Source organism: Cervus canadensis, chromosome 21, assembly GCF_019320065.1.
Source record: "Cervus canadensis isolate Bull #8, Minnesota chromosome 21, ASM1932006v1, whole genome shotgun sequence".
NCBI lineage: Eukaryota > Metazoa > Chordata > Mammalia > Artiodactyla > Cervidae > Cervus > Cervus canadensis.
Window position 1 is genome coordinate 1,329,738 of NC_057406.1, and position 19,390 is coordinate 1,349,127.

Consider the following 19,390-nt stretch of genomic DNA (forward strand, 5'->3'; position numbering starts at 1 on the left):
CTTTTTCGATGATCCATCGGAGGTTGGCAACTTGACCTCTGGTTCCTCTGCCTTTTCTAAAACCAGCTTGAACACCTGGAAGTTCGCGGTTCATGTATTTCTAAAGCCCATGTTATGGGACTGTGCCTAGTAAAATCTTTCTATTGTTAAGTTCTAATCCTGTTAAAATGTAAATTGTGGGAGTGGGTCTGGTAAAATTTTTACAACTTTGAGACATTCTTTTGATTTATCATAATAACTAATTTAAAAAGTATATAACCCCCTTGCTTAGACTAGAGAGGGGGGTGCTCTCCACCCCCTATGACATCTGTGTCAGAAGCTCTCTCTGACCCTTTTCACTGTAATAAACTCCTTCTGCCACACAAGAGCCTGGCGTGGTCAGGCCTGGTCTCTGGTCCCGAATCCGAGATCTGAGAGAATGTGAGAATCCGAGAATCTGAGACCACGAATCCGACATCGCTCACCGTGAGCACTCAGGCAGAGTGGTGACCGGGGCCTCGAGACACTGTCCTTAGCTTTGTTCTGTTTTTGTGTGTTTTGGTTCGCTGTGTTTTGCATTGTTTGATGGCTTTGAAAGGAGGAAAGGTTTTGAGCCAGGAGAGGGTCGAGTGACTTTCAAAGGCCAGGTAAACAGATCCTGGGGGCTGGCTCCATACCCCCAAGCAGGTAGGATGGGCTTTGTGGCCCTCTCTAAAGCCCGCTGCCTTGCAGGCACCCGTTGCCTCTCTCCCTGAGCTGGGTGCCTGGTGTCGCCAGAGCTCAGCCTCAGTTCAGCTCAGTCGCTCAGTCACGTCCAACTCTGCAACCCCATGGACTGCAGCACGCCAGGCCTCCCTGTCCATCACCAACTCCCGGAGCTTGCTCAAACTCATGTCCATCGAGTCGGTGATGCCATCCAACCATCTCATCCTCTGTCGTCCCCTTCTCCTCCTGCCCTCAATCTTTCCCAGCGTCAGGGTCTTTTCAAGTGAGTTAGCCCTTCGCAAGAGGTGGCCAAAGGATTGGAGTTTCAGCTTCAGCATCAGTCCTTCCAATGAACACCCAGGACTGATCTCCTTTAGGATGGACTGGTTGGATCTCCTCGCAGTCCAAGGGACTCTCAAGAGTCTTCTCCAACACCACAGTTCAAAAGCATCAATTCAGTTCAGCCTGGAGCCCGCAAAACCGCGCCGACCTCTAGGGGGAGAAGCGCACCGTCTCCCGTGGCTCCTATCTCCTGAGCCCAGGGGAGACCTGGAGATGCTGTTTGGGCCTTCCTGGGTCAGGCAAGCTGACAGGCTCCTGGAAGAGGCCCTTGTGATGCCAGAACAGTATGAGAGTGTTCTCAGCCCTGCAGACGGGGCGTCCTGAGTGCTCCCCGGGCCCCCAGCGGTCATCTGTCTTTGAGAGACCAGCCCTGGCCTTCCTTGCTGTCTTGCCACACTTCTGGGCCTCATACTGCCGCTGATTCCATCCGTGGAGATGGGACCAGCCGCCTGGACGCCCTCCAGCTCACCCCTCCAGCTGGAACAGCCGGGAAGTTCCGTTGACAGAACGATGGGGATGTGTTTGCCCCGGACTCTGTTGGTCTTTCTGACAGCTGTGGACTGTGCCTGCTGGAAAGCGGCAGGCTGTGGGTGTTGGGATTTCTTAAAGAGTAAATAAAATGTATATTTCTTACACTTGCTGGGGGAAGAAAATCAATAGCACATGTGTATGGGTGCCAGCCAGGCAAGGAAATGATTAAGAGCTACATGGATTTGTACGCCGGGCAAGGACCGTCTGAATACATTAGAGGAATAACTTACATTTTCTTTATGGTAATATTTTTATTTAAGACTTCCTTCTGTGCAAGAATAATACTGCTCTTACTTAGCAACACAGATCAAGTCTCCATCCTTCACAAAATATGTAAATAGCAAAGGAATCAATAATCAGGAACCCATTAAAACACCAAGAGGAAGAGGCTGATTGCTGGCTTCAAAGGCCAGCGTGATAGATGGTGATGGGCAGAGATTTCTCCTCCCGGGGGGCCTGCCCAGCAGGATCTCCTGGCCTCCGTCAGGGGGAGCGGGTCCCCTAGACTTCATGCCCAGAGAACAGGGCAGCGTCTGGCCCTGGCCCCAGGGTACATGCCCATTCAGCGTCCATCTGCCCCTGCAAACAGGCAGTTTGTTTACGGTAAAACTTGTGGCCATTTTCATTCTTTGCCAGGCAACCGAGTCCTGCTCACTGTCCTTTCCCTTCTGTGGGGGCCCCGAGTCCTCAGCCCCATCGTACAGGTGCCCCATCCTATACGATGCCAAACTCTGCTGGGTGCAGCCTTTGCCCTCTGTGGCTTCCTGGGTCTCTGCGGCCACCCAGGGGCTTCCCTCCGGCTCCATCTGGGGCCTCTGTTCTCTTGGACCAGTGACCCCAGGCATGCGAAGGGCCGACCCGAGGTCAGTAGAGCTGCCCAGGGTGGGCGGCCAAGCCTGGGCTGGAGCTGCGGGCACGTCATGCCCCAAGCTCCTGGCAGCATCTGGGACGGCGTTGTTGCGACGGCAGAGACGGACACGCCCACCCGTGTTCTCCTCGGCTGAGTTAGAATGGGCTCACGCTCTGCACGACAGGACAGGTCTCCACTAGGGAGGGAGGAGCTCTCTGGGCCCTGAATGGTCCCCAGGATGCGGGGGAGGTCCCGGAAAACTGGACCAGTCAGCTACCTGAGCCCAGCCAGCCCGGCTGGGCCCCCTGCCTCCACGATGGGCAGGTTGCTCAGGGGCCAGGTGCACCCTCACGCTGGGGCTCCCAGAAGCCAGCTCCCTGGGTGCTGAGTGAACACCCCAGGCCAGGACACAGGCCACCCTGCTGAGAACGCAGCAGGCAGGAGCCTCATCTGTCAGAGCACTTGTCCTCACAGCCTGGGAGAGTCTTGTCCTCAGAAAGGACCTCAGGGCGCCTGGTCAGTGGCCCAGGTGGCCTCTCACGGGCAATGTGCAGTCCATGCCCGGGTGCCCCTGCCCCTGGAGGCAGGCTGTCCGCCACCTGCCAGCTCTGACTCTGCACGGGGCAAACAGTGCTTCTGGGCGTCTCATGAAAATCAGCAGCCGCAGCCCCCCGCCCCCGCCTCAACTCCTGCCCTTTCCACTCGTTCCTGCCCTTCTGAAGCAGACAATCTCAATCAAGTCATTCCTTCTCTTTGTGTTTACCTCCGCCTCTTCCACAAAACACGCTTACACTGCTTTTCCTTGATTTTTTTCCTTCTTAGATTATATACGTATCGATTTCCTATTATGGGGAGTGACGGTTTCATTCTCCGCCGCTTCCCCTCCAAACCTGACAACCTTCTCATAAAGGGGTTTCAACCGCCTCACCGCCCCCCCCACCCCCGTCGAGACCGGGGCCCAGCCTCGGCAGCCCTGTCGATATGCAAACGGCGCTCGCGGCTGTCACATCAGCTTTATTTCCTGTAAAACGTTTTGTTGCCCTCGTGTTAATATTTCCTTCCTGTGTCTATCACCCGTTTATCAGGACGTTGGCATGAAACCTCTTTTCTGAGGAGTCAGCATGCCAGGAATCCGGGGACCTCCTCTGCCCTCCTGGACACTCTTTCCAGAGCCTTCTAACTGCTCAGGTGGCCACCGAGGCTCCTCGCCCGGGGGACCCCCCGCCCTCCCGGACACAGCTGAGGTCAGTGCAGGACTTCTGGTTGTCTCCTGGGAACTGAAAATGGTTATAGCTCACATGCGTGCTAAGTCGCTTCAGCTGTGTCTCCTTGCGACCCCATGGACTGTAGCCTGCCAGGCTTCTCTTGTCCATGGGATTCTCCAGGCGAGGATACTAGAGTGGGTTGCCATTCCTTTCTCCAGGGGATCTTCCCCGTCCAGGGATCGAACCCGTGTCTCCTGTGATTCCTGCATTGCAGGGACAGTCTCTACCGCTGAGCCAGCAGGGAAGCTCATTATCGCGGGCATGTGTGCCCTCACATGTGAGAGGTGGTTTGGCCAGCGGCAGAATTCCAGGCTGGAAACTGCTGCCCCGCGGAGGCTGGAGGCATGGCGCCTCCCTGAGCCCGGGGCTGCTGCTGAGAATGGTGATCTTACCCTGACTCGGGTCTTGTTAATGTCACATGACTTGCCTTCCTGTCTTTCTGAACTTTTTTTTTTTTTTAAAAAACTATTTCTTTCCATCAGTGATGTTCTGAGATTTCACAGCATCGTGCTCTTGGAGCTGGTCTTTTTTCACGCATTTGAGGGCTTGTCTCTGGACTTTCAGACTGAAAATTCAAGTCCTTCAACCCCGGGAGAAGTCCTTTCATTTGTCTGACAACGTCTTCCTTCTGGCATCCCTGTTCCTGCTCCTAGAACTGCTGCCTTCCTGAGTCTGAACCTGCAGGCTGGTTTCCTCACGACCTTCATGCCCAGGCTCCATCGAGACATCTTGGTTTGCTGTTCTGAACGGGGTGTATCCTCAGGGTCGGCTCCTTCCTTTTAAGTCGTGTCTGTATCTGCTCCCGTATTTTCACTTTCCACCTTGTTCTCCGAGAGCCTTAATTTCTACCCATCCTGACCTCGGGCTGAGGCTGTCGACTCTCTGGAGATGGGACGTGTTTCTGTCTCATCCGGCTGCCTCTGCTTAGGGGCCCACGTCAGAACAGGGGCTGGGGACCCGTCTCCCTGTATCCACTGCCCACCCCCACGGCCCCCACCTCAGCTGTTCTAGGGAACCTGCGTCGTCCTTTTTAGAGGGTCGCTCTGCCACCGGCTGCTCTGCAGGGAGGGGACGGGGTCTGAGCGTCCCTCACGGGGATTCTCCACGGCCCCCCACCCCGTGCTGTGAGCACATGGACCCCGCCTTCCGGGGGCCTCGCTAGCGTCCTGTGGCTCCTTGGAGCCCCTGTTCTGTGACACACCTCCACCTGCAGATCTTTCCTTGGGTCTCCGTGGGCCTGCGTGGTGAGCCCCCTCCTCGCTTCCCCTGACCCCCTCCCGCCCCGGTTCTCTTTACCTGTGTGGTCTGTGTGTCCTGCAGGCATCACCTGGAGGGGGAGGAGGCTGAGACAGAAGCAGCTCTGTGTCAAAGCCACAAGAACCAGGGGTCCTGCAGCTTCCTGGGTACATCCAACCCTCCACCCCACTCCGAGGGTCTGCTGCCGCCCACCTCCTGCCCACAGGGAATCAGCTGGGACCCCCAGCCCCCGCCAGAGACCCAGGGACACTGGCCCAGGGGACCCCAGGTACCCACCCCCAGAATCGGTTTTCCTGAGCCAAGGTGCCTGCAGACCGCAAATGGGGAAGATTCCTGAAGCCTGTTTGATGGACATCTCCCACCCGCTCAGGTTTCCTGTTCTCAGGAGTGAGACCTAACTTGGCTCACCTGAGGATGATGGGGATGATGATGGCGGTGGGTGGGGAGCAGCCGGCGCCGTGCCGGGTGCCAGGTCCTCAGGCGAGGACGCCCAGCAGGTTCCCCATCTGCTCGGTCCTGGGGTGGTGAGGGCTCCCCTGAGACTCACAGGGAGGGGTGGGCATCTCTGACAGAGGCAGCTCTGCCTCCAATAGCTGAGTCCAGACGCCGAGGCAGCCGGCGCGCTTTGCCAAGATTCTCTTGAGGCTTCTGGGCAAGTCTCCCCGGGGGGGCAGGGGGGTCAGCAGGAGTGATCAGGTCATGATCTCATCGGCTGCTGCCACTCACCTCCCAGGCTCCCTCCGCCCCCTTGCACGTTAGGCTCAGAGCATGAGCTGCGTGGGCACGGACGGTCCGGGTCTGGAGGGGGCGGGTGTCCCGGGCAGACAGGAGTGGGGTTTCTCCCGGAAACACTCAGAGTGGGGGCGGGCCCAGTGCTGGTTGGAGAGACGGTCCTCGGCCTGGGATCCTGGGGACGAACGTGGGGTCTGCGGTGGTCTCTCAGCTGGAGGCGAAATCGCACAGAAAAGCAGGTGATTAACACCAAACCAAAGCGCCCCCCCAGGCCGAGCCCGGACAGCGCGAGCTCCAGCCGGAAGTAGTTCAGCTCTGCTGTCTGCGCTTGGGGCCGGCGGGGAGGGCGAGGGGGGCTGGTGCCGGCGGCGCGCGCAGGTGATTTGATTATGTTTGTATCTTAATTTCATCTGCCTCCTCTCACCCCCAGACAGCTTGCAGAAACAGCTAATTAAGCACCACACGCCAGCAGCTCGGCCCGGGGCCCCTGGGTCCCACCGGGAGCTGTGCCAGCCCCTGGGGCGGTGAGCCGGCTGCCCAGCAGTGGGGACGCCTCTGAGCGCAGCGAGGACCCTTCCTCGGGGAGGACACAGAGCGGCCAGCCTGCCCCCGCCCAGCCTCGGACCCCCGGGGCGCCCTGGCCCCTCCGCACCCAGAGCTCACCCGCCTCGCCAGTCTTCCTTCTGCCTTGACTACACCGCCCAGGACAGCTCGGTGCCCCGGGCCCCGCCGTCCCTCAGACAGAAGCCCCTCGCCCGCCCCCGTGGGTCCCCTGCACCTCACACATGTGGGCCTGTTCCCAACCTCCCAGCCGGCCAGGCTCTGCTCGCGCTTGCATCCTGCCCGGCCCGGGGTGTGGACTCAGGAAACCGCCGGGTGGGCACAGGGCAGAGCGGGCAGAGAGGGCCAGCCAGCAGAGGACGTCAGGACAGCTTCCCCCCGAGCCTCTGGGGCTGGCTTGCAGAAACGAGGGCGGGTTTCTGGGCTCCCGAGCTGTGAGAGCGTTTCTGTGTGGTCCCGCCCGTGGGGCCCCGCTCCCGCCGCCTGGGACACTGGTACCTGTGGGTGAGGAGGGTGTGACCTTGGGTGGGGCTGCTGGACAGTCCCGGAGGGTGGTCCCTGCCGCTCCCCAGGGTGGGGGTCAGAGCCCGTCCCCAGGAGATGGCCCCCTCTGTCCACACACACAGGGATGGGCCAGGACCCGTCCTGGACTAGGAAGGAGGCGGCCTCCCCTCTCAGGGGACCCCTGCGTCCCAGGACTTAGCTGGCCCAGTGCTGGGTCCACCCATGTGTCCCCCTGTCTGTGCTGCCGGGGAGCCTGCTGAGAGGCGGCCCTGCCAGCCCGGTGGCCATGCTGCTCCGGGCTGTCCCCGCGTCCCCGCCCCGTCATTCCCCCTCCCAGGATACAGCCTGGGAGCCGCCAAGCCCACTGCACATCTGTGCCCTTGAGAAGCAGCAGAGGAGAAGCTGGCTGCCCTCATTAGAGGGCTGATTAATGGCCCCAAACAGCCAGCCCCGTGAGCGCTCCCTGCCCGACGTGGCCGAGACGGGCAGCTCTTGGCATCCCATCCATCGCGGGCCTGATGGCGCAGGAGAGGTGAGCAGGAGGAGAGGGTAGAGCCAGGCTGATGGATGAGGCATCCGGTGCTGTGGGCCGTGTGGACGGCAGAGAGGCGCGACCTCAGGCTTTGACCTCAGCGGAGCAGGGGAACTCAGCTGAGTTTCAGAGGAACACGTCCTTGGGGCAGAATCTGCGCTGGCTACGGGAGCTGCCCAGCTGGCCCCATGGTCCAGCAGCTGTTGCCGTGCTGAGCCTGGCGTGGTCAGTCCATCCGGGCCAGGCGGTGGGGCCTCACCCTGACCCAGGAGAGGGGTCACAGGTGAGCATCAGAGGCGGCGAGAGGTGAGGTGGCGGGCCGGAGTCCCAGGTGGAAGGACAGGCCAGCGCGGCCCTTGGGCGTGGGTGGGCCAGACAGGAGCCAGAGGCACTGACTGCCTCCTGGCCTCGAGGCAGTCCTGCTCTGCTCCCCAGGCTGGCTCGGCCCCCGCGGGCGGAGGTCAGCATGGGGCGGGGGGGCGCGGTGGGGCTCAGCCAGCAGGATCCTGCGGACAGCCGGCTCAGGGCCAGCCCTGCCCCTCTGGTCGGCACCAGGCTTCCTGCTCTGTAGACGGCGTGATGCGGTGACTTCTCGTCAGTCGTCACAGGATGACATGGGTCCCTCCGAGTATCTGGGAGCAGGCCTGATCTCCGGAACTGTTAGCTGCGACCAAGGTCAGGAGTTTCAGGAAAACTGCAGCTGCGGTGAGAGATGGAGTCTCACCCCAGACACAAGAAGAGAGTCATCACAGTAAGCCCTGAGAAGGCCTGGCGCTGGCGTGTTTGGGTGGAAATAAGCTCCCCCGGTTTTGAGGAGGGGCCGGGTCATCGTTTCATCTTGTCAGACCAGAGCTTGGAGATTTTCTTAGAGAGAAGTGACCGAGCACTCAGATGAGAGCCGTGCTCTCAGAGAAAATAAAGAGGGAGGAAGGGAAGGGCCGCCAAGCCACGCAGGGCGCCTTCCCGGGACCCGGCACGGCTCTGCAGGAGCCGAGGTTCCGCCAAGGCTCGCCCACCATGCAGGGCGGATGCACCTGCAAACCAGCCTCTGCAGCGAGCAAGGGAATCAAGGACACTTCCTGCTCAGGAAACGCTTTCAGTGAAAATAAAACAGTAATTCCTATGTTGTTAGCAGCTTAATCCTCTGACTGAAACCAAAGGAGCCCATTTTCCATAACCAGATGTCCATCATCTCTGTGTTATCCTTCACGCCATGCGTCAGACACTATTTCTTTTTTTTAAGAAGATAGAAGTTATTTATTGACTGAACCACATGGCATGCGGGATCTTAGTTCCCCAACCAGGGATTGAACCCGGGCCCCTGCGGTGGAAGCAGGGCACTCAGGTCTGGACCATCGGGGAAGCCCTAGACACTGTTTCTTAGAGAGTTGGGTCTACGTGTGCTGCTCACGACAGATGAAGCCCGGATGCAGTGCCTCTGGGTGGGGGGGCGGTGAATAATCACATGGGCGTAGGAGGTGCTGACGGGCGCCCAGCCCGCCCCCCACCTCAGGGTCTGCCTGGAAGGATGGACGGGGAGGGAGGGCTGCACATGCCCGCCCCACAGTCTGTGTGGCCCCAGGCGGCAAGCAGAGGCCTGGGCTCCTCTGTCCCGACGCTGCTTGGCAGGTCTCGGCTGTCCCGCTGTGGACCTTCCACAAGCCGTGGTGGCCAGACAGCCTGCGGCTGGGGGAGGTGAGGTGAGTGGGGTGGGCAGCATTAATTTCATGATTGCACACACACGCACACATACCCATGTGCACACACCCATGTGCACACACGCATACACACTCATACACACACACACTCATACACACACGCACACACATACACACACACTCATACACACACATGCACACACTCACACACACGCACACATTCATACACACGCACACATTCATACACACACATACACTCATACACATGCACACACATACACACACGCACACTCACACACACCCATGTGCACACACACACTCATACATGTGCACACACCCATGTGCACACACACACACTCATATACACACACACACACTCATACACACGTACACTCACACACTCATACACACACACACTCGTGGAATCTACAGAAAGACGGGCCAGTGTCCCGAGACCCTTCAGTCCCCCCCGGGGCTCCTTGCTCATCGCCTGGACCGCCCGCCGATGGGCTGCAGAGCCTGGCTTCGGTTTCGTCATCTCTGCTCGCATCACAGCTGCATCCTCTAGAAACGGCACTTCCCTCCTCGACTCCTTGTGCGGAAAATTGGGCTAGGTGCCCGAGTCCTGCCCCTTCATTGCCAGTTTTTTGAGTAACAGGCCTATTCTCAGGTTTTCCCTTAAACCAACCAGGTTTGGGGGGGGGGAGGTCATTGTGACATCCTGTATTTCACATATTTATTGTGTTTTAACGGAGTGTCACTATTCCCTCTGATATTCAAATGGCCCCATCTTTTCACCTGTCGACACCAGCATGCCAGCACAGAGGCTTTGCTAACAATCTCTTTACTGAAAGCAGGGTTAAAGTATTTTCAGGCCCAGTCTCTTTCCCACTAAGAATGACCCATCACTTATTGTCTAGAAGTCACTAAGAGTTCCTTCCATACAGTTCAGCTTCTAGGTTAACACATACATAGGTTTATTTCTTTCATCTTATGCTTTTTAGAATTGTCTTTCATGTCAATTTACCTTTGCTTTGTGATCATGTAAAGTGGGTCGGGAAGATCCCTGGAGAAGGAAATAGCAACCCACTCCACTATTTGTGCCTGGAGAACCCCGTGGGCAGAGGGGCCAATACCCAGGGCTGCGGTCCGTGGGGCCGCAGAGAGTCGGACACGCTGAGTCACTCAGCGGCGGCAGCATGTGGAGCCCTCAGATGCCGGGCGCTTTACTCCGATGTATGCTTGCCCGTGTCATCTTGCCCACACAGGGAGCCAGCTCTACCCTCATTTACAGATGGGGAAACTGAGGCACGGGGCGGCCACGTGTCCTGCTGGATGTCACATAGGAGGGGAGGGGAGGCCGACCTGGGGCTGCTGAGGCCTTGTCAGGGGTGGAGGGCGGCCCTGCTGGGCCTGGAGGTCCGAGGACTGAGGTTGGGGCACAGCTGCACCCCACCTGCGCTTCCACCCAGGGGAGAAGGCTGGCCCGGAAGGGGATGGACCCACCAAGGCGGGGTCTGGGCGGGGACAGCTGGGGCTCCAGTGAGGACAGCCAGCAGCAGTCAGGTGAGTCCTCCCCACCGCCGCCTCCTGGGATACACGGGGGAGCCCAGCCCCCAGCACAGGAGCCTGGGGGCCCCGGGGGGCTCACAAGCCGTGCTCTGCCTAGAGGGCCACAGGCCCCTCAGGGCCGAGCCCCCCCAACCTCCCCACCCCGCCCCCTCCTCAGAGCAGGGAGGGCAGGATGCCTGGGGTCAGGGTTGGTCTTGCTGCCCTGCACCAGGTGTCAGGGTGCAGGGCCCAGTACCCAGGTGCTCAGTACCTAACATCCAGTGCTCAATACCCAGTACCCAGTGCTCAGTACTCATACCAGTGCTCAGTACCAGGCACCCAGTATCCAGCACTCAGCACCTACTTCTCAATATCCAATGCCCAGTGTTCAGCACCCAGATGCTCAGTACCCATACCAGCACTCAGTACCTAGTGCTCAATACCCAGTACCCAGTGCTCATACTCAATGTTCAGTACTTAACACCAGGTACAAGTACCCCGTGGCCAGTGCCTAATACCAGTGCCTGGATTGATCCTTACCCACCCTCATGGTCTACACTGCATGTCCAAACCTCATGTCAGGATTTCCCTGGGTTCATTTTGAGCCCCAGGTAGAATCCGTGCCAAATCTCAGGGGTGTTTGCAGTCTAGGAATCTGGGAACATGGGGAGAGACTTGCGTGAGGCCTGGACATGAGGTTCACCCACAGCATCACTCAGAACTTGCAGGCCGGGCCCAAGGTCTGGATACACCTGGCCTCCAGCATCCCCTCTGTCCAGAGCCCCCTGCTGCTGCCAGGCTCAGCAGCGCACGGTTCTCCAACCCCTCAGTGGCTCCAAGAGCCCTGCTTTTCTGCTCCTGGGGCCAGGACCGTGACTCTGTCTAGGTTGCGGGATTCTGGAGGACTCTCCCCAGGCTTCCCCCAAACCCTGACCTGACTGCCAGGCCATCCCCTCATGGCTCACAGCCCAGCCCACCCCCAAGCATCGGACAGCGGCAAGTCCTCCTGGCCTGGCACTGGCAGGGAGCCGCGGTCCTGCTCCCCGACGACCTGGGTGGAGTGAGTCAGCTGCTCTGGGCTCTCGGCCCCATCATAGGCCAGATGCCCAAGCGCAAGCGTCTCCCACGCAGTCAGGCAGAGAGACAGAGACCCTCCATGGCGCCTGGGTGGGAGGAGAAGCAGACACCAGCCCACCACCATCTTCCTGCCTCCCCTCTCCCTCCTTCCCCCCAGATGCACCCACCCCAGGTGTGGCGGGTAAGGCAGACCCCACTAAAGAGGGGGTGCAGAGCCCCCGTGTGGCAAGTTCGCCACACACCTGCCCTGGCAGCCAAGGCTCTGGCCTTTCTGGGGTCCTGACGAGACTCTCCCTGTGTCTCTGGTGCTTCCGGCCTCTGCCGGGAGCTGTCCAGCCTGACCGGCCCCTCCCCGCTCCCCCGCCTGGCTGCCTGGGACGCGGGGTCCCCTCCCTGCCTGGAGCCCCTCCCCATGTCCGGGCCGCTGTGTCTCTAAAGGCTGCCATCTGGCCCTTGATAATTCCTCCTTCCAAAGAGACCTCATCTCCTGATTGATTTCTCAGCAGCTCTGGCTTTTCTCCCCCAAAATTGAAAAGGGTTTTACACAATTGGCAGATTATAAAAACAGGTCTATCAGAGTGATTTATCTTCTCAAGGGAAAAGCTCCCCCTCAACATGCAAGCAGTCACTGTGCTCCGCTTGCCTGGGGCCGGGCTGGGGGCTGGGCTGGGGTGGGGTGAGGGCGCATCATTTCTCTTGTAGGAGGAAGAGAAACACCGCAGTCCCCAAATCCATGGACTCAGCTTGTTCTGAATCCTCGCAGGACACCTGGGCGGGGTGGGGGGGGCACGGCTGCAGCCTGCTGGTCCTGGGGTCTCACCTTCCAGACAAATAAGCGCCCTCCAGCTCCTGGGTGACGCCACCGTCTCGAGGGTGGGCTAGCCTCCAGTCCATGCTCCCAGCAGGGAACAGAAGGGGGTCCTGAGGGGCAGGGCACCCCTACTTCCTCCCCCAGGGTAGCCGGGCAGCCAGGATGGTGTCAAGCAGCCTGCAAAACACTTGAGATGCGTTTTTCCATGAAATCTCCACCACGTGTTTTAAAGTGGGCCTCCACGAGGCCAGGTTGTGGGCCCAAGGCCAGACCCCAGGACACGGCTGCCGTCCTCTCTGCAGTCAGTCTGATGGAGACACGACGTCCTCTCAGCTGCAGACAGAAGCTTTCTGGAGCCACCCGCCAGGGAGCAGCCGGTGGAGGCTCCCTTTCCCGGATCATCAGAGCACACTGCAGATAGAAATCGCTCCCAATGCACACGGCAGGCCTGGGGCAAAGTTGACTTCACGATTAGATAAATTATAAACCATCCAATTTATCTGCCCATCTCTCTAATTAGCCTTCCTGCCCGTATCTGCCGCAGACACTGGGATCTGCACCTTTAATAAACGGAAGGGAATGAGGCTGCCCTAATCTCCCAGCAGCTGGAGATAAAAGATTCACCCTGTTTACTTGGGATTAGAGGGGAGCTTTGACCTTGAGCAGGGAGTTATTGTTTCCTGAGTCACTTTCAATTGGAAACATTGTTGTCTTTCAAAGGAACCTGCGGACTGAAGCTGCAAGGAGGCACAAAAAATGCGTGGTCTGCTAGGAGGGCCCAGATAAATCCGGAGTTGCCTTATCGAAAGAAAATAACTCATTTCAAACTGTTATTGCATCCGGAGACCCAGCAACAATGTTTGCTAATCTCCTGGAGGTGCAGCCGGCTGATCTGGGTAGTGCGTGCTTTAGCAGTAATTAGATGCTTAGTAGGCTAATTATTTTGTGAATAAAATCAAACACAATCAAGTAATTAAACAACAGGCAGAAACCATCTAAAGCCCTGTCCAGAGCGCTGTTAGAAACCCGATTCCCTGGGTGCTTTATGGACAGAGGGGGTCTCCATCACTGTAGCATGTCTGTGACCTTAAACTGGAGGGGGTCCCTGAAAAACAAGACCAGGGACCCCAGTGTCCTGGGGAATTCACAGGCCCCAGGAGGGCGGCCGTGTCTCTGCCAGCCTGAGCCCCGAAGGTTTACCTGTTTGTTGATGTCTGTGCAGACGCTCTGCTCTTGGATGCCGGGGTCTGAGGGCGGCTACCTCCTCCCTGCCTCGCCCCGCAGCTCCCCTGGGCCGCCTCCTTCTCGCTCCGTGCTGGGAGCCATGGAGCGACGGGGCAGCGTCAGGCCATGTGGGAGTCAGGCCCTGCGGGACCGCGCAGGAGCCGGGCCGACCTTTCGTGGGCCTGACCCAGGGGTGGAGGAGAGCAGCTCTCGCCACCTGCCGGGTGAGGGGCATCTCTGAGGCCGGGCGGGCCTGCCGCTGTGTGTTCTGCTTTCTGACCCAGGAGAAACGAGCTGATCCTCCCTGGGAAGACCCCCTGCTCTTTAGTTTCCTCATTCACCGGATCAGCTTAGCCTTTGCTCAGCAACCTGGGGTGGGTCTGGGGACCCAAGGCTGACAGGTGTGGCGTTTTCTCTTAAGATGGTAGGTACCCAGTGGGGACCAGGGGTTGACACACTTGTTTTGTAAAGTGCATATTAAATGAGTGCTCTTAGCTGTTAAGTCGTGCCTGACCCTTTGTGACCCCGTGGACTGTAGCCCGCCAGCCTCCTCTGTCCACGGGACTTCCCAGGCAAGAGTACTGGAGTGGGCAGCCATTTCCTTCTTCTGGGGATCTTCCCAACCCAGCGACTGAAACTGCATCTCCTGCATTGCAGGCAGACTGTTTACCGCTGAACTACCAGGGAAGACCACATATTAAAGGATAAAAGGGCTAATTCTAAGTCGTGTCCAACACTGCGACCCCATGGGCCAGACTTCCCTGTCCTTCACCATCTCCTGGAGTTTGCTCAGACTCATGTGCATTGAGTCGCGATGCCATCCAAGCTCATCTGTTAATTCTATAGAGATCAGATAACCCTGTAAAGAAGCAGGGTGTAAGTATTTCAGGCTTCACGGGCTGTGCGGTCTCCATGACGCTCACTCAGCTCTGCCATTTTAGCGCATAAGAAGCCACAGACAATGAGGAAACAAACGGACAAGGTTGTTTGCCAATAAAGCTTTATTAATAACAAGCAGAGGCCTGGATATGGCCTTTGGGTTATCCTTTGTTGCCCCAGATGGAGATGGTAACCAACTAGGGCCAACTGGTCAAATCCACCCTCCTCTTCGGGCAGAGGGGCTTCACACCCTCAGGTGTCATCTGCCCTCATCACTGCAGATGGCTCGGCTCTGAGCCCTTTGCCTGGGACCCATAGACATGTCAGCCTCCGCACATGGGCTCCCAGCCACAGGCAAGCCAGGCCAGCCCACCTCAGTGGTGAGGGCGCAGGGGACTCTCCCTAGAAAGACTGTCAGCCTCCAACAGCGTATCATCAGTGGGTTTATTATCTTATCTATAAATGAGGAAACAAGTCACTTCAAACCAAACACCTGACATGGAGCTCCTGTCCTTTCTAGGAGGCAGAGGAGCAGATGGTTAAGGCCAGTGACATTCAAGTTCTAAGACTGCTCTCATGGTCCAGGGGTTAAGAATCTGCCTTCCAATGCAGGGGACACAGGTTCGATCCCTGGTCTGGGGACTAATATCCCACATGCCGGGGGGCAAGTAAGCCCACAGGCCACAACCAAAACCCCATGCAGACAAATAAATAAATAAAATTTTAAGAAAGGTTAGAATCCCACAGAGCAGTTCCTTGCACTCAGCCGTTTACCGGACTTCTCCAAAATCTCAGTGTTTACATCTGTTTGTAGAGGTGATGCTCACGAAGATCGGTGCAGGTGTTCAATGAGACAATGACTGTGAAACGCTCTTCCTGGGGCCCCCTGAAAGGAGAGCTCTTATCCACTCACCATTCCCAGCAGCCAACCCCGCCCAGGGGAACCCACGTGGCGTGAGATGTACAGGCAGATCCACCGCCCACAAAGGCGGCATCTTCAAGCCTCTTTCTCTGCAGAAATCTAAGGCTTGAAATTACAGCCTCACAGGAGAACAACTGCTAACTCTAGCATCAACTGCACACACAGAAACTTGGCACTTGGGGTGCGGGGAAAGGAGTCTGGCCAGGCACCCTAAAATAGGAGATTGTGTTCAATCCTGGCCCCAAGCAGACGCCGCGTTGGTGCAGGTACAGCTGTCTGTTTCCATACAGTCTGGCAAGTCTGGAAAATCAGCACACCACCCCTCCTCCAGTCTGGGAGGGACCGAGGAATCCGATTAAGCCATTTCCTCAGAGTGGGGCTGTTCCAACCCGGGCAAAGTGGATTTGGAAGGTACAGCATCCTGGCTGGTAAAATGCGGGGTGGGGGAGGGCATTCATTCACTTCAAACTGGCTTTAAACGCTGTCTGCTCTTTAATTAGATTCCGCTTTATGAAGTTATCCTTTGCGCCTGGGGAGCATGCCCACCCCTCCCATCCCAGACGGCGGGCTGGCAGAGTGGCCGGTTCACTGAGGCTCTCGATCGTGGGCTGGGCTCCGGGTCGGGCAGGCAGGGACCAACTTACAGTCGGCACCGAGGCCTGGGCTGTGTCGGCTCCAGGGACCTGCATCACGAACAGCAGTGTCTGAGCGGTGCCTGGCCCCCAGGTGCCCACCAGCCTTAGCTTCTCCCGCCCCTTCCCTCCTTCCTCCCCACATCCGGAGGTCTCACCAGCCCTGCTCGGGGCGGGGGCCCAGCAGAGAGCATAAAGGGCCAAACCCAGCACACAGGGAGGGTTCCCTTCCAGAGGAGGGGCAGGCCGTGAAGAAGTGACACAGAGAGCCCGTGGCTCTGTAGCCGTGGTCAGTGGGGGCGAACGGAGGGGCGCGGTGAGGGGAGCGGAAACGGGAGGGCTGCGGCTAAATTCCAGGCCTGTACAGGTGAGGGGGGCGTTCCCAGGGAGTGGATGTTGGTGGATGAAGGATGGCGTGGATGTGCAAACAACGGGAGGAAGTGGCCCTGGGGGGACGGCGAGAGAGCAGAGGCCCTAAGGCACCTCCAGGACCTGAGGTTGCCTGCGGGAGGGGCGGGGAACCCGGAGCAGAGCAGGCGAGGGGGGCCTTGTGGCGATCGACTTTTCCTGGTGCAAGAGCGCCAGCCTGGGGACAGAAACGTCCCCCGAGTCACAGTTCCCAGGGTCACTCGGTAGATGGGGGTCGTCCAGGGGCGGGCTCTGGAAAACCACCAGTAGGCAGCATGCGGGCTCACCCCTCTCCCACCCTTGACCCTTGACCCCTCCTCACCCCCCGCCACCCCAGAGGCTCCCCAGGGTGCCGGCATCAGACCTCTGCTTTATGGCACCTGGGGTCACAGCGAAAGGTGGCTGCCTGTCCACACCCTGGATGCAGCTGACCTTCCTGACCCCCGCGTGTACCTGTGTGCACTTACGTGTGTGTGCATGTGTGTTTCTGTGTGTATGCATGTGTACACTCATGTATGTGTCCGTGTGGATGTGTGTGCACATGTATATATGTGCCTGCATGAGATCTTGTGTGTGCACACACCCATACAAGCCTGTCCATGTTGTGTGTATGGCTAACAGGCCAGGGGTTAGCTAGCCAAGAGCTTTCCCATGCTGTGTGGTCAGTGAGCGGCCCTTGGTCCTGGAGAGGACAGTAAGCCCCGGGCTGGGTAGAGATGATGGCCTCCCGGGGAAGCCAACCCCCAAGGCTTCCTGACCCCCACACACTGCTTATACTCGGGAAGCCCCGAGAAGGGCAGAAGGTGAAGCACCAGCATGAGGCAGAGAAAGAGAACCAGACCGGCCACCTCTGCGCTCGAGGAGGGGAAGGAGAGGTGTATGTGGGTCCTGGAGCTGCAGCCACGCCGCCCTGACCCAGCCCGGGACCAGCGGAGCTGGTGCGACCAGCCCTGTGGACGGTCTGCATCTCAGAGAGAAGCCCCGGCCCTGCGGAGACCATGGTGACTAATGGCTGCAGCAGCCCAGCCCGCCGTCCGGTGACCCCAGAGGGACAGATAAGGGCCACCCCTGCCTGACCCACAGCCCCAGGAGAGCCCCTCCCCTGCGGCCTGCAGCGGGGTCTGCCCTGGCTATGCAGGAAGGTCCTAAGGGCTGTTCCTAATGATCATGAAGCAGGCTTTCACCAAAGCATCTGCTGATGGGATGCCCTCCATCCAGGATAATCAAAGTCAGAGAGGAGCGGCCCAACCCCAGAGCCCCCGGCCTGAAATCTGCAAATTACCCCCACCTCATCACCCAGAGAACATCCCCCATGGGCCGTGGGGAGACATCGCCCCCCACCCCAGGAGACTCCAGGGAGAGCAGTCTCCTCGGGCTCTAAGAGGAGATGGAAAGCGACCTCCATCCCCTCTGCTGAGGGCTGGCCCAGGTTTGGAGCTGCTGGTCTCTATACTGTGGGGTGGGGGCTCTTCCAAACCTGCGCCCCCCCCCCCCGCCCCGCAACACAGGATCCCTGGAGATGACCTGGGCCCTCACCCTGGCTGGGAGCTCTCAAACCTCCAGCACAGGACGCACTGCTCAGAAAACAACAATAAGATCGGGTCTCCGGCGGGGGTAATGCAATTGTCAGACTCCCAGGACAGAGGGAGGCTGAGAAGCAATAAAAATGTTCTGGAGCCAGAGCTGCGAGGCCGTTGTGGGAGGATCCGGACGGGAAATCAGAGACTCCCCTGATGCCACTCTCTGAAAACAAGATGGTAAAACACACAAAATGTCTAACGCTAATGTGGACACAGAGGCTGAGGGTTTAAGGTCTTAATTATCTCCTGTCAGACCTATGGGGTGGCTTGCAGGTGACCCCATCCAAGGGCACTATTCTCCAGGTGTGTCCTCAATGGGTCTCTGTCCAAAGCTGGGCGGGAGCCTGTCCTCAGCACGTCAGGAGCTGTGACAAGCACCATCTCGAGGACACACACCCCGGGAGCCCCTCCCCCAGATGCCAGGACCCCCATACCCCTGGTCCCTCGGTGGGGAACTTCCCCGAGGACAAGAAGGTGCAGTGCAGCCCCCAGGACCCCCTGGAATCCCGCTGCTGACAACGGAACTTCCCGGAGCACCCAGAACCCTCTGGGGAAGACTCGCAGACAGAGAAGCTCACTAGCCCCTTGCTGGGGACGGTCCCCGCCAGTGAGCTGGCCTGGGACACTGCTCTTGGCCCTTTCCAGGGTGGGGAGCAGCCGGGACGCAGGACCGACTAGATCTGTCAAGGTGCACAACGAGTGGTGGTCCCCAAAGACACGTCCCCCCGAAAACCTGTAAAGGAGGTTTTGTTTGAAAAATGGGGTTTGCAGATGTAATCCAGTGGAGGTTCTGGGGTGAGGCCATCTCAGGTCAGGAGGAGCCCTGAACCCGATGCCCAGTGTCGTTGTCAGGACCGAGGAGGGGCTTGGGTGGAGGGAGGTGAAGACAGGAGGGTGTGGCCACAAGCCAAGGGATGCCGGCCACTGGAGGCTGGAGGAGATGGGAAGGACCACCCCTGCCGGTGGAGGGAGCGCAGTCTTGCGCACACTTGGCCCTGGACTCGGGCCTCAGGCTGTGGGGGAAGGGGCTTCAGGCCCCAGCTGTGGTGCCTCGTTACAGCAGCCCCAGGAAGTCTGGCAAGGAGCAGCGCCTGAGGCCTGAGTCCCGCCAGGCTGGCCCCGCCTCCAGCAGGCACGTCCCACCCCCAGGGCACCTCTCTGGGGTCCCTCCCTGCTCTGGGCCCAGCCCCAGGGCGTCCTTAGGGGCAGAGGAAGGAGGCGGCCCCTCCCCGTGGGCTGAGCACCCTCTCCTCTCCTCCCTCACCTCAGGGGATACGTCTAAACCACAGGCAGCGTTGGCCGAAGCAGATGGCCATGGCCGGGGTCTGTCCCACACCCTGGGGAATTCTTGTTTCCAGGATCACTGAGGCTCTCCTGAATCTGGACCCAG